Here is a 16,033-nt window from a genome sequence, read left to right as displayed (position 1 = left end):
AAGCTTGCCTTCCACGCTAAGGAAAGTCCCATCCGGACACGGGACGAAGTCTTCAGTCTTGTATCTTCATAGTCCAAGAGTCCGGCTGAAGGTATAGTCCGGCTACCCGAACACCCCCTAATCCAGGACTCCCTCAGTAGCCCCTGAACCAGGCTTCAACGACGACGAGTCCGGCGCGCAAATTGTCTTCGGCATTGCAAGGCGGGTTCCTCCTCCAAGTCCTTCGTAGAAGATTGTAAACACCAAGAGTAGTGTCCGGTTCTGCAAAATAAGCTTCCACATATTGCCATAGAGAGAATAATATTAACACAAATCAAATCTGCTGATGTATTCCGCAGTGCGCTATCACACTACGGCCAAGTCCTTTACTTGAATCATTTTTACTTTTCCACCTCAGCATGTTTTGCGAGGCGGTTTCCTTGGCACGTCTTGTCAAAGCAGAGATTGTGTTCCCTTTTTACGGGATTCTCATCAATACGGACGTGGTTAACCCTAACCGCGCCATTTACCACGGTGCTTGGGACGCAAGCGAGTTTTATTAGGCAGGTGGGGACGCATAACCGCATCCGCCCATATAAGGGGATAAGGATCCACCTTTTTCCTACGCCTTCTTCCTCCTTTGCCTATCCATCTCCTGCGCACTCGAGCTCCAGCGCCCAAGCCCGCACTTCCCACCTCAACCTTCTCCAGCGATGTCCGAAGTGGGAGGCAAGTGGAAGGTCTCCTCCGTCACGGAGGGCGACGTAAAAAAGCTTAGGAAGGCCGGATACTTGTCCAAAGACATCGCGCACCGGCTTCCCGAGAAGGGGCAGCTCCTCCCCACCCCAAGGCCCCATGAGAGGGTAGTATTTCTTCCCCACTTCCTCCGCGGACTGGGTTTTCCACTTCACCCATTCGTCCGGGGGCTCATGTTCTACTACGGCCTGGATTTTCACGATCTGGCCCCGAACTTCATCCTCAACATCTCGGCATTTATCGTCGTGTGCGAGGCTTTTCTCCGCGTCCGCCCCCATTTCGGCCTCTGGCTCAAGACCTTCAACGTCAAGCCCAAGGTGGTGTGCGGCAACCAGGCGGAGTGCGGAGGCGCCATGGCGGGCAAGATTGCCAACATCCTGTGGTTCGAGGGCTCCTTCATAGAGACCCTAAAGGGGTGGCAAGCCGGGTGGTTTTACATCACCGAGCCACGTGATCCAAAATGGATCGCAGCCCCCGAGTTCCGATCCGGACCCCCCACGCGGCTCATATCCTGGAAAGAGACGGGCCTATCGTGGGGTAACGAGGAAGAGGTGACCGAACTGAAGACATGCATCCAGTCCCTGGTAAACAAGTCAATCAGGCTTGTAAATGTAGTCCAGGTCATGCTCGTTCGCCGAATCCTCCCGTGCCAACAACGGGACTTTACTCTGTGGTAGTTCGACCCGGCACAGCACCGAACCCTTAATAGGCTCTTCGACACGACGTATGAAGACGTCTGGAAGGCGCTAATCAAAGGTGCCGAGGCTCCCGCATCCGCCTCCGAGGACCGCGGATACAGCTCCCAGCGTCACGCTAGCGAGGTAAGCTATTTTCACCTTTTACAGGATGTTCAGCTTTTTTCATAGTTTAACTCTATGCGGGATCTAAACTCCCTTACCTTTGACAGGCTTGGCGGGCGGTATCCGGACCGATTAACTGTCCGGCTCCGCTGCCCGAAGACCCAGCCCCAGCTCTACTAGTGAAGCTGCTGGCTCCGGCGCCTTATGTGGTGCCAGAAAAGAAGGCCAAGAAGAAGAAGACCACGGGGACTCGAAGGAGTACCCGCAACGTGGTGTTGTTGGGCTCGTCATCTGACGAGTCCGAGACACCCTCCTCCCATGAAAACGAGGAGGAGGAAGAAGAAAACTCTCCCCTCCCAGTGGAGGGAGGAAAGAAAAGGAAGGCCGCCCCAAGGGGGAAGGCCGAAGGGTCCAAGAAGAGGAAAACCCCTCCGCCGGACTACGCCCCCGACATCGACGAGGATGAAGAGGAGTGGCCGGACTGGGCCAGGCGTCCGGCGAAATCGTAAGTGTTCGGATACCATAGTAACTCATGATATTCCTTTCGTTGCACAGCTTTCCCTAATGTCGAATATAATCATGCAGCCCGCCCCGGGCCGAACTCAATGAGTCGTCGAGCGGCTCCCTGGATTCATCGGACGTGAACTCAGTTCCGCCCGCTGTCTCCCCCCGCACCGCGGACGATGCTGAAGTGGCGTTGCAACGAGCTCCGGGGCAGGAGGAGGTGGTCCTTCGCAAGGCGACCTCCCGGACTCCAGGAGTAAAGGGGACAAGACCCCCCAGGGCTCCAAGTCCGGCTTTGAGCCGGACACTGTGCCGGAATCTTCAACGATTCCGGACCGCGGCAGGCGAACTCCTCCCAAGAGGAGCAAGCCTTCTGAGCCGGCAGCCTCCGTCCAACTGGAGGTGCCAGACAATCTGCTGGAGGTGCTTGAAGGCGCCTCCATCGACGAGGAGCACCGTACTATTATGAGTATGGTGATCGAGAAGGTTCAATCCGCCAAAAGCGGACTGAGTGACGCTTGTGCTAGCCTCCTAACAGGCTTCGAGGTAAGTAAAAAATATGTAAAAATATTACCGCATAGACAGTAGCCCCTGATGCTCTGTTTGGCGTTCGTAAAGAAAAGCCGAATAGAGGATCTATTAAATTTCGCAGGAGTCTAACAATAAAGAGTCAATATGCGTATGCAGGCTTCGCTGCTATCCACCGCCGCACTGACTGTGGAGGTGGGTGTCCTGAAACAAGACCTCGGGCGGACCGAGCAAGAGCTCGGCCTTGCCAAGCGGCAGCTCGAGGAGAAACAAGGTACGAAATACCTTACAGAAAAAGGTGCCTATAGAGAGGCGTGATTGCAAAAAAAAATAACAGGATTGTGCTGCTTATTGTAGGGGCCACGACTGAGGTGGCGACCCTCATGCAAGCGCTATCTGAGGCCGAAAAGAAAACGGCCGCGGAGCGCACCGAGCGAGAGAAACTTGGGGCTCAGGTCGGCGAGGTGCAGCAAGAGCTTCAGGCTCTCATGAAAAAACATGAGAGTTTGGAGCTTGAGTCAAAGACCCAAGCGTCCGAGCTTGCGACGGCCCTTAAGACTGCCAAGGCCGAAGCCCAAAAGGCCCTCCAAGAGTTAGAGGAGGTGAAAAAGATAGCAGCGGGTAAGGCATTCTTCATGCAAAGCAGAAATATAAAAGTAAACTACTTGTTACTTACCCGAATCCAGAGCTCTCCAGGGGCATTCGCAGATCTTCCCCGCAGCGTATCCGACGCCGCCACATTCTACCGAGCTGAAGAGGGCAGCTCGATGGAGAAGGTGTTCTGGTCTCAGTATGCTGAGGCCGGACACCCTGTGCCCTTGAGCGACCAGCTGAAACAGCTGGTCGAGCTCCACAAGGCAGCCGAACAGGCCATGAAGGGCTTCATAGTTCGGCTGTGGCCCGGAGAGGCCCTGCCTGGGAGCTACTTCGGGCTGGTGCGGCGGCTGGTGGAGGCCTGTCCAAGGCTCGAAGTCATCAAGCGCTCCGTCTGCATCAAAGGTGCCCGTAGGTCCCTTGCCCGTGCAAAGGTGCACTGGGGTAAGCTAGACGGTGAGAAGCTTGTTAGGGACGGGCCGCCGCCGGGGAAGGAGCATCGCAAGCCCGAGAATTACTATAAGGATGTTCTTGTGGGTGCCCGCCTTGTAGCGGATGAGTGTACCAAGGATGTAATTTTTGAATGAACTCGCTCGATTTTATCCTGTGCATTGAAAACTTGTTCATATGCGCTAAGCAATGCTTATTGAATTTAAAATATTATTTTCTATGCGGCCGTTTATCAAAAATTGAGAGATGGCCAGTCATCGGCTTCTGCCCCCATGCCACTAGTGCTGGGGTGTTCGGTGATAAACCTGTGCGCTCTTTTTCCCATGTTTGGGTCCTTCGAGGGAGGCGCTCAGCACGACGAACCAGGCAATCGGACTATAATGCTTGAACACTCTCACTTAGCCATAGAACTTTATAATTTTAAATGTCGGCGAAGCCCCTAGTTCGGAAGACCGAGTTCGGGGCGCTATCCACGCCTTGGCTGGGGTTATCCAGCTCCTCGCTCGAAGCGGAATAAGTCTTTAGGGACTCGAAAAACCTCTCGAACAGCGACCGGTCTCTCGCCTCATCATGACAGTCAGTTTTAGCTTTCTCCACTGAGGTGCTTAACCCAGCTCAACCGGGGCACAATCGCAGTGGTTCTCCTAGTGCTACCTTAGCCGATATAGCGGAACGTAAGGCACCAAAACATAGGAGCTGGGCAAACCCAACTATTGACCCAAATCATGATTCGGAGCCGATGCATATAGTGCTATAAGTTCGGGGTGCCGCACTTGTGAAAGTGTACGGGCTTCTCACACCATATTAAAGGGTACTGAAGCCCCTGGCCGTAGTAGAACATGAGCCCCCAGACAAATGGGTGGAGTGGGAAACCCAGTCCGCGGAGGAAGTGGAGGAGAAATACCACCCTCTCATGGGGCCTTGGGGTGGGGATGAGCTTCCCCTCCTCGGGAAGCCGGTACGCGATGTCCTTGGACAGATACCCGGCCTTCCTTAGCTTCTTGATTTTGCCCTCCGTAACGGTGGAGACCATCCATTTGCCTCCCGCTCTGGACATTGCTGGAGAAGGTTGAGGTGGGAAGTGCGGGCTCGGGCGCTGGAGCTCGGGTGCGCGAGAGATGGGTAGGCAAGGGAGGAAGAAGGCATAGGTAAAAAGGGTGGATCCTTATCCCCTTATATAGGCGGATGCGGTTATGCGTCCCCACCTGCCTAATAAAACTCGCTTGCCTCCTGAGCACCATGATAAATGGCGCGGTTGGGTTACCCACGTCCGTATTGATGAGAATACCGTAAAGAGGGTACACGATCTCTGCTTTGACAAGACGTGCCAAGGAAACCGCCTCGCAAAACATGCTGAGGTGGAAAAGTAAAAACGATCCGAGGAAGCGACTTGGCTGTGGTGTGATGGCGCACTGCAGAATACGTCAGCAGATTTGATTTGTGTTAGTATTATTCTCTCTATGGCAATATGTGGAAACTTATTTTACAGAGCCGGACACTACTCTTGGTGATTACAATCTTCTATGAAGGACTTGGAGGAGGAACCCGCCTTGCAATGCCGAAGACAATTTGCACGCCGGACTCGTCATCATTGAAGCCTGGTTCAGGGGCTACTGAGGGAGTCCTGGATTAGGGGGTGTTCGGGTAGCCGGACAATACCTTCAGCCGGACTCCAGTACTATGAAGATGCAAGATTGAAGACTTTGTCCCGTGTCCGGATGGAACTTTCCTTGGCGTGGAAGGCAAGCTTGGCGATGCGATATTCAAAGGTCTCCTACCATTGTAACCGACTCTGTGTAACCCTAACCCTATCCGATGTCTATATAAACCGGAGGGTTGTAGTCCGTAGGACAGGATCAACTTCGTACACAACAATCATACCATAGGCTAGCTTCTAGGGTTTAGCCTCCTTGATCTCGTGGTAGATCTACGCTTGTACTACCCATATCATCAATATTAATCAAGCAGGAGTAGGGTTTTACCTCCATCGAGAGGGCCCAAACCTGGGTAAAACAAAGTGTCCCCTGTCTCCTGTTACCATCCAGCCTAGACGCACAGTTCGGGACCCCCTACCCGAGATCCGTCGGTTTTGACACCGACATTGGTGCTTTCATTGGGAGTTCCTCTGTGTCGTCGCCTTTAGGCCTGATGGCTCCTTCGATCTTCAACTATGATGCGGTCTAGGGTGAGACTTTTCTCCCCGGACAGATCTTCGTCTTCGGTGGCTTCACACTGCGGGCCAATTCACTTGGCAACCTTGAGCAGATCGAAAGCTACGCCCCTGGCCATCAGGTCAGGTTTGGAAGCCTAAACTACACGGCTGACATCCGCGGAGACTTGATCTTCGACGGATTCGAGCCACAGCCAAGCGTGCCGCACTGTCTCGATGGGCATGATATAGCTCTGCCGCCGAACAGCGCCTTGGAGGCCGCACACGCATCGGTTTTGACCATTGATTCGGAACCTACTACGCCGATCAAGGATCAGCGGTTGGACGCTGCCTCAGGGGCTGCGATCTCAGAGGCGATCGAGCCGAACTCCAGCCCCGCACTCCGCATGGCCCGTGACTCCGAGGAGCCGGATTCCTCTCCAAACTCCGAGCCCCCCGCGCCCCTGCCAATCGAATCTGATTGGGCGCCGGTAATGGAGTTCACCGCAGCGGACATCTTTCAGCATTCGCCTTTCGGCGACACCCTAAATTCTCTTAAGTCTCTCTCTTTATCAGGAGAGCCCTAGCCGGCCTACGGTCAGCAAGGGTGGGATACGGATGGTGAGGAAATTCAAAACCCACCCACCACCCACTTTGTAGCCACTGTCGACGATTTAACCAACATACTTGACTTCGGCTCCGAAGACATCAACGGCATGGACGACGATATAGGAGACGAACAGGAACCAGCACCTGTAGGACGCTGGAAGGCCACCTCGTCATATGACATATACATGGTGGATACTCCAAAATACGGAGATGGCGATGGAACAGTGGGGGATGACGCCCCCAAGAAACAGCCAAAGCGCCAGCGTCAGCGGCGCCGCTCTAAATCCCGCCAAAGCAAGAACGGTGATTCCGGCACGGGAGATAATACTACCCCGGATAGCGCCGAAGAACACCCACCTCAGAAAAATTTGGCACAGGAAGATGGAGAAGCCAGCCCTCATGAGAGAGCGGCAGACCGAGAGGTTGAGGATGATAACTATACGCCTCCCTCCGAAGACGAGGCAAGCCTCGATGACGACGAATTCGTCATACCATCAGACCCCGCCAAACAAGAGCGTTTTAAACGCAGGCTTTTAGCCACGGCAAGCAGCCTCAAGAAAAAGCAGCAACAGCTTAGAGTTGCCCAAGATTTGCTAGCTGACAGATGGACTGAAGCCCTTGCGGCCGAAGAGTATGAACTCGAACGCCCCTCCAAGAGTTACCCGAAGCGCATGCCACTACCCCGATTAGAGGAGGAAGCACCTACATCACCAGCGCATGACATGGCAGACCGGCCACCCCGTGGCCGCGACAGAGAGGCCTCTCAGCCCTCCACCCAAGCCATGCCCCGACGCTGCACAACTAAGGCACGGGAAAATGCGCCCGACCTGCGAGACATACTGGAGGGTAAGGCAAGACAGACAAGATCGATCTACGGATCGCGCAGGCACCTTACGGCATGTGACAATGATCTTCACTCCGGATACAACAAATCCGGCCGGGCCGAACACAACAGACATAGCTCTTCCGAGCTGCGTCGTGATATAGCCCAGTACAGAGGCGCCGCACACCCGCTATGCTTCACGAATGAAGTAATGGATCATAAAATCCCAAAGGGCTTCAAACCCGTAAACATCGAATCATACGATGGCACCACAGACCCGGCGGTATGGATTGAGGACTATCTCCTTCACATCCATATGGCACGCGGCGATGATCTACACGCCATCAAGTACCTCCCGCTCAAACTTAAAGGACTGGCCCGGCATTGGCTTAACAGCTTGCCAACAGACTCAATCGGTTCTTGGGAGGACCTGGAAGCCGCATTCCTCAATAACTTCTAGGGCACTTACGTGCTGACGCCGGATGCCAACGACTTAAGCCACATAATTCAGCAGCCAGAAGAATCAGCCAGACAATTCTGGACACGGTTCCTAACAAAGAAAAACCAGATAGTCGACTGTCCGGACGCAGAGGCCCTAGCAGCCTTCAAGCATAACATCCGCGACGAGTGGCTTGCCCGGCACCTGGGACAGGAAAAGCTGAAATCCATGGCAGCCCTCACGACACTCATCACCCACTTTTGCGCGGGAGAAGACAGCTGGCTAGCTCGCAGTAACAAGTTATCAAAGAACCCTAGTATTTCGGATACCAAGGACAAAAGTGGCAGGACACGTCGGAACAAACAAAAACGCCGCGTTAATAGCGACAGCAATGAAGACACGGCAGTCAATGCCGGATTCAGAGGCTACAAATACGGTCAGCGGAAAAAGCCATTCAAAAAGAATACTCAGGGCCCGTCCAGTTTGGACTGAATACTCGATCGCTTGTGCCAGATACATGGCACCCCCAAAAAGCCAGCTAATCACACTAACAGGGATTGTTGGGTGTTCAAGCAGGCAGGCAAATTAAGAGCCGAAAATAGAGACAAGGGGCTACACAGCGACAACGAGGAGCCCAAGCCACCGAACAACAATGGACAGAAGGGTTTTCCCCCACAAGTGCGGACGGTGAACATGATATACGCAACCCACATTCCCAAGCGGGAGCGGATGCGTGCGCTGCTGGACGTATACGTGATGGAGCCAGTTGCCCCAAAGTTCAACCCATCACCTTTGACCGAAGGGATCATCCCACTAGCATCCGTCATGGTGGCTTCGCCGCATTGGTTCTCGACCCAATCATTGACGGATTTCACCTCACAAGAGTCCTCATGGACGGCGGCAGTAGCCTGAACCTGCTTTATCAGGACACAGTGCAGAAAATGGGCATAGATCCCTCAAGGATCAAACCCACAAGAATGACCTTTAAAGGCGTCATACTAGGTGTAGAAGCCAACCGTACAGGCTCAGTATCACTTGACGTGGTCTTCGGATCCCCGGATAATTTCCGAAGCGAAGAGTTAATCTTCGATATAGTCCCGTTTCGCAGTGGCTATCACGCCCTACTAGGACGAACCGCATTCGCAAAATTCAATGTGGTGCCGCACTACGCATATCTCAAACTCAAGATGCCAGGCCCTCGAGGAGTAATCACGGTCAACACAAACACCGAACGCTCCCTCCGTACGGAGGAGCATACGGCAGCTCTCACAGCGGAGGTACAAAGTAGCCTTCTTAGGCAATTCCCCAGTCCGGCCATTAAAAAGCCAGACACTACCAAGCGCCCCCGGAGTAACCTACATCAGGACCGCCTGGCACACCCTGAGAAAGCGTAGCAATGCGGCCCCAACCCTAGCTTTCGCGACCTAGCGAAACTAGTACCTCGCGTACATAACTACGCCCTTGAAATACCATGGGCACAGGGGAAGGGGCACAATAACGGCACGCTCAAAATACGGCTTAAAACGTACCAGGGGCTGCCGGATTCTTTTTCTTTTCTTACTTTCAGGACTCCATACTTCGGACGACCTGTTCGGCAATTCGACTGCCGCACAAACGATGCAAGATCCAGGGAGGCAGACAAGCCATGCCGCATTATGTAATCCCCAGGTGGTCTCTGTTACGAGCGGTATACCTGTTTTAAATAAAATTCCATGGCCTTTCCCTGGTCAGGACATAAGTAGTCCAATATCTTTTGCTTACCGCACTATTTGTATCGTTCGGCTTTGATAAACAGCCTCTCCATAAACAATGCTTAGCTTTTTGTCTATTTTTTGCATTACTCTTTTCATATATATGTTCATTAATGACATGTTGCACCCGTACACTGTGGTACGACAAGTACGCCAAGGGCTTCAGTACCCTTCAATATGGCGTGAGAAGTCCGTACACTTTCACAAGTGCGGCACCCTGAACTTATAGCACTATATGCATCAGCTCCGAATCATGATTTGGGTCAATAGTTGGGTTTGCCCGGCTCCTATGTTTTGGTGCCTTACGTTTCGCTATATCGGCTAAGGTAGCACTAGGAGAACAACTGCGATTGTGCCCCGGTTGAGCTGGGTTAAGCACCTCAATGGAGAAAGCTAAAACTGACTGTCATGATGAGGCGAGAGACCGGTCGCTGTTCGAGAGGTTTTTCGAGTCCCTAAAGGCTTACGCTGCTTTGAGCGAGGAGCTGGATAACCCCAGCCAAGGCGTGGATAGCGCCCCGAACTCGGTCTTCCGAACTAGGGGCTTCACCGAAATTTAAAATTATAAAGTTCTATGGCTAAGTGAGAGTGTTCAAGCATTATAGTCCGATTGCCTGGTTCGTTGTGCTGAGCGCCTCCCTCGAAGGACCCAACTATGGGAAAAAGAGTGCTCAGGTTTATCCCCGAACACCCCAGCACTAGTGGCATGGGGGCAGAAGCGGACGACTGGCCATCTCTCAATTTTTTGATAAACGGCCACATGGAAAATAATATTTTAAATTCAACAAGCATTGCTTAAGCGCCTATGAACAAGTTTTCAGGGCACAGGATAAAAACGAGCGAGTTTATTCAAAAATTACATCCTTGGTACATTCGTCTGCCACAAGGAAGGCACCCGCAAGAACATCCTTGTAATAGTTCTCGGGCTAGCGATGCTCCTTCCCCGGCGGCGGCCCGTCCTTCACAAGCTTCCCACCGTCTAGCTTACCCCAGTGCACCTTTACACGGGAAAGGGCCCTACGGGCACCTTCAATGCAGACGGAGCGCTTGATGACCTCGAGCCTTGGACATACCTCCACCAGCCGCCGCACCAGCCTGAAGTAGCTCCTAGGAAGGGCCTCTCTGGGCCACAGCCGAACTATGAAGCCCTTCATGGCCTGTTCGGCGGCCTTGTGGAGTTCGACCAGCTGTTTCAGCTGGTCACTCAAGGGCACAGGGTGTCCGGCCTCAGCATACTGAGACCAGAACACCTTCTCCGTCGAGCTGCCCTATTCAGCTCGGTAGAACGCGGCGGCATCGGATACGCTGCGGGGAAGATCTGCGAATGCCCCTGGAGAACTCCGGATTCGGGTAAGTAACAAGTAGTTTACTTTTATATTTCAGCTTTGCATAAAGAATGCCTTACCCGCTACTATCTTCTTCATATCCTCCAACTCTTGGAGGGCCTTTTGGGCTTCAGCCTTGGTAGACTTGGCAGTCTAAAGGGCCGTCGCGAGGTCGGACGCTTGGGTCTTTGACTCAAGCTCCAAACTCTCATGTTTTTTCATGAGAGCCTGAAGCTCTTGCTGCACCTCGCCGACCTGAGTCCCAAGTTTCTCTCGCTCAGTGCGCTCCACGGCTGTTTTCTTTTCGGCCTCGGACAGCGCCTGCTTGAGGGTCGCCACCTCAGTCGTGGCCCCTACAATAAGCAGTACAATCCTGTTATTTTTTGCAATCACGCCTCTCTATAGGCACCTTTTTATAAGGTATTTCTTACCTTCTTTCTCCTCGAGCTGCCGCTTGGCATGGCCGAGCTCTTGCTCGGACTGCTTGAGCCCCTGCTTCAGGGTACCCACCTCTGTAGTCAGTGCGGCGGTGGCTAGCAGCGAAGCCTGCATACGCATATTGACTCTTTATTGTTAGACTCCTGCGAAATTTAATAGATCCTCTATTCGGCTTTTCTTTCCGAACGCCAAACAGAGCATCAGGGGCTACTGTCTATGCGGTAATATTTTTACATATTTTTACTTACCTCGAAGCCTGTTAGGAGGCTAGCGCAAGCTTCACTTAGCCCGCTCTTGGCGGACTGAACCTTCTGGATCACCGTACTCATAATAGTACGGTGCTCCTCGTCGATGGAGGCGCCTTCAAGCACCTCCAGTAGATTGTCCAGCGCCTCCGGTTGGACAGAGGCTGCCGGCTCAGAAGGCTTGCTCCTCTTGGAAGGAGTTCGCCTTCCGCGGGCCGGAATTGTTGAAGATTCCGGCACGGTGTCCGGCTTAAAGCCGGACTTGGAGCCTTGGGGGGTCTTGTCCCCTTCACTCCTGGGGTCCGGGAGGTCGCCTTGCGGCTCCTCCAGGACCACCTCCTCCTGCCCCGGAGCTTGTTGCGACGCCACTTCGGCGTCATCTGCAGTGCGGGGGGAGACAGCGGGCGGAACGGAGTTCACGTCCGATGAATCCAGGGAGCCGCTCGACGACTCGTTGAATTCGGCCCGGGGCGGGCTACATGATTATATTCGACATTAGGGAAAGCTGTGCAACAAAAGGAATATCATGAGTTACTCTGGTATCTGAACACTTACGATTTTGCCGGACACCTGGCCCTATCCGGCCACTCCTCTTCGCCCTCATCAGCGTTGGGGGCGTAGTCCAGCGGAGGGGTTTTCCTCTTCTTGGACCCTTCGGCCTCCCCCTTTGGGGTGGCCTTCCTTTTCTTTCCTCCCCCCGCTGGAGGGGGAGAGGTTTCTTCTTCCTCCTCCTCGTTTTCACGGGAAGAGGGCATCTCGGACTCGACGGATGACGAGTCCGACAGCACCACATTACGAGTACTCTTTCGAGTCCCCGTGGTCTTCTTCTTCTTGGCCTTCTTTTCCGGCACCACATAAGGTGCCGGAGCCAGCAGCTTCACCAGTAGAGCTGGGGCTGGGTCTTCGGGCAGCGGAGCCGGACAGTTAATTGGTTCGGCTATCGCCCGCCAAGCCTGTCAAAGGTAGGGGAGTTTACATCCCGCACAGAGTCAATCTATGAAAAAATCTTAATATTCTGTAAAAGGTGTAAATGGCATACCTTGCAAGAGTGAAGCTGCAAGCTGTATCTGCGGTCCTCGGAGGCGGATGCGGGAGCCTCGGCGCCCTTGAATAGCATCTTCTAGGCGTCCTCGTACGTTGTGTCAAAGAGCCTGCTGAGGGTTTGATGCTGCGCCGGGTCGAACTCCCACAGATTGAAATCCCGTTGTTGGCACGGGAGGATCCGGCGGACGAGCATGACCTGGATTACATTAACTAGCCGGATTGGCTTGTTCACCAGGGACTGGATGCATGTTTGCAATCCGGCCACCTCTTTTTCGTCACCCCACGACAGGCCCATCTCTTTCTAGGACACAAGCCGCATGGGGGGTCCGGATCGGAACTCGGGGGCCGCGGTCCATTCCGGATCGCGTGGCTCGGTGATATAAATCCACCCGGATTGCCATCCCTTTAGGGTCTCCATGAAAGAGCCCTCGAACCATAGGGCGTTGGCCATCCTGCCCGCCATGGCGCCTCCGCACTCCGCCTGGCTGCCGCTCACCACCTTGGGCTTGACGTTGAAAGTCTTGAGCCAGAGGCAGAAATGGGGGCGGACGCGGAGAAAGGCCTCGCACACGATGTTAAACGCCGAGATGTTGAGGATAAAGTTCGGAGCCAGATCGTGGAAATCCAGGCCGTAGTAGAACATGAGCCCCCGGACAAATGGGTGGAGTGGGAAACCCAGTCCGCGGAGGAAGTGGAGGAGAAATACCACCCTCTCATGGGGCCTTGGGGTGGGGATGAGCTGCCCCTCCTCGGGAAGCCGGTACGCGATGTCCTTGGACAGATACCCGGCCTTCCTTAGCTTCTTGATTTTGCCCTCCATAACGGTGGAGACCATCCATTTGCCTCCCGCTCCGTACATTGCTGGAGAAGGTTGAGGTGGGAAGTGTGGGCTCGGGCGCTGGAGCTCGGGTGCGGGAGAGATGGGTAGGCAAGGGAGGAAGAAGGCGTAGGTAAAAAGGGTGGATCCTTATCCCCTTATATAGGCGGATGCGGTTATGCGTCCCCACCTGCCTAATAAAACTCGCTTGCCTCCCGAGCGCCGTGATAAATGGCGCGGTTGGGTTACCCACGTCCGTATTGATGAGAATCCCGTAAAAAGGGTACACGATCTCTGCTTTGATAAGACGTGCCAAGGAAACTGCCTCGCAAAACATGCTGAGGTGGAAAAGTAAAAACGATCCGAGGAAGTGACTTGGCTGTGGTGTGATGGCGCACTGCAGAATACGTCAGCAGATTTGATTTGTGTTAGTATTATTCTCTCTATGGCAATATGTGGAAACTTATTTTACAGAGCCGGACACTACTCTTGGTGATTACAATCTTCTATGAAGGACTTGGAGGAGGAACCCGCCTTGCAATGCCGAAGACAATTTGCGCGCCGGACTCGTCATCATTGAAGACTGGTTCAGGAGCTACTGAGGGAGTCCTGGATTAGGGGGTGTTCGGGTAGCCGGACAATACCTTCAGCCGGACTCCAGTACTATGAAGATGCAAGATTGAAGACTTCGTCCCGTGTCCGGATGGAACTTTCCTTGGCGTGGAAGGCAAGCTTGGCGATGCGATATTCAAAGGTCTCCTACCATTGTAACCGACTCTGTGTAACCCTAACCCTATCCGATGTCTATATAAACCGGAGGGTTGTAGTCCGTAGGACAGGATCAACTCCGTACACAACAATCATACCATAGGCTAGCTTCTAGGGTTTAGCCTCCTTGATCTCGTGGTAGATCTACTCTTGTACTACCCATATCATCAATATTAATCAAGCAGGAGTAGGGTTTTACCTCCATCGAGAGGGCCCGAACCTGGGTAAAACAAAGTGTCCCCTGTCTCCTGTTACCATCCGGCCTAGACGCACAGTTCGGGACCCCCTACCCGAGATCCGCCGGCTTTGACACCGACACTATTTATCAAAGCCGAACGATACAAATAGTGCGGTAAGCAGAAGATATTGGACTATTCAGTATGTCCTGACCAGGGGCAGGCCGCGGAATTGTATTTAAAACAGGTATAGCACTCGTAACAGAGACCACCTGGGATTCCATAATGCGGCATGGCTTGTCTGCCTCCCTGGATCTTGCATCGTTTGTGCGGCAGTCGAATTGCCGAACAGGTCGTCCGAAGTATGGAGTCCTGAAAGTAAGAAAAATTAAAAAAAAGGAATCCGGCAGCCCCTAGTACGTTTTAAGCCGTATTTTGGGTGTGTCGTTATTGTGCCCCTTCCCCTGTGCCCATGGTATTTCCAGGGCATAGTTATGTACGCGAGGTACTGGTTTCGCTATATTGCGAAAGCTGGGGTTGGGGCCGCATTGCTAAGCTTGCTCAGAGCGTGCCAGGTGGTCCTGCTGTGGATTACTCCGGGCGCGCTTGGCAGTGTCTGGCTTTTTAATGGCCGGACTGGAGAATTGCCTGAGAAGGCTACTTTGTACCTCCGCTGCGAGAGCCGCCGTACGCTCCTCCGTACAGAGGGAGCGTTCGGTGTTTCCGTTGACCGTAATTACTCCTCGAGGGCCTGGCATCTTGAGCTTGAGATATGCGTAGTGCGGCACCGCATTGAACTTTGCGAATGCGGTTCATCCGAGAAGGGCGTGATAGCCACTGCAAAACGGGACTATGTCGAAGATTAACTCTTCGCTTCAGAAATTGTCCGGGGATCCGAAGACCACGTCAAGTGTTACTGAGCCTGTACAGTTGGCTTCTACACCTGGTATGACGCCTTTAAAGGTCGTTCTTGTGGGCTTAATCCTTGAGGGATCGATGCCCATTTTCCGCACTGTATCCTGATAAAGCAAGTTCAGGCTACGGCCGCCATCCATGAGGACTCTTGTGAGGTGAAATCCGTCGATGATTGGGTCGAGAACCAATGCGGCGAAGCCGCCATGACGGATGCTAGTGGGATGGTCCCTTCGATCAAAAGTGATCGGGCAGGAGGACCATGGGTTGAACTTTGGGGCGACTGGCTCTATCGCGTATACTTCCCGTAGCGCACGCTTCCGCTCCCGCTTGGGAATGTGGGTTGTGTATATCATGTTCACCGTCCGCACTTGTGGGGGAAAGCCCTTATGTCCATTGTTGTTCGGCGGCTTGGGCTCCTCGTCGTCGCTGTGCAGCCCCTTGTCTCTGTTTTCGGCCTTTAACTTGCCTGCCTGCTTGAACACCCAACAATCCCTGTTAGTGTGATTGGCTGGCCTTTCGGTGGTGCCATGTATCTGGCACAAGCGATCGAGTATTCTGTCCAAACTGGACGGGCCCTGAGTATTCTTTTTGAATGGATTTTTCCGCTGACCGGATTTATAGCCTTTGAATCCGGCATTGACTGCCGTGTCTTCATTGCTGTCGTTGTTGACGCGCTGTTTTTGCTTATTCCGACGTGTCCTGCCACTTTTGTCCTTGGTGTCCGAATTACCAGGGTTCTTTGATAAGTTGTTACTGCGAGCTAGCCAGTTGTCTTCTCCCGCGCAAAAGCAGGTCATGAGTGTCGTGAGGGCTGCCATGGATTTCGGCTTTTCCTGTCCCAGGTGCCGGGCAAGCCACTCGTCGCGGATGTTATGCTTGAAGGCTGCTAGGGCCTCTGCATCCGGACAGTCGACTATCTGGTT

The sequence above is a fragment of the Triticum dicoccoides genome, chromosome 6A, assembly GCF_002162155.2.
Source record: "Triticum dicoccoides isolate Atlit2015 ecotype Zavitan chromosome 6A, WEW_v2.0, whole genome shotgun sequence".
NCBI lineage: Eukaryota > Viridiplantae > Streptophyta > Magnoliopsida > Poales > Poaceae > Triticum > Triticum dicoccoides.
Note: the sequence above shows the minus strand (reverse complement) of the source record.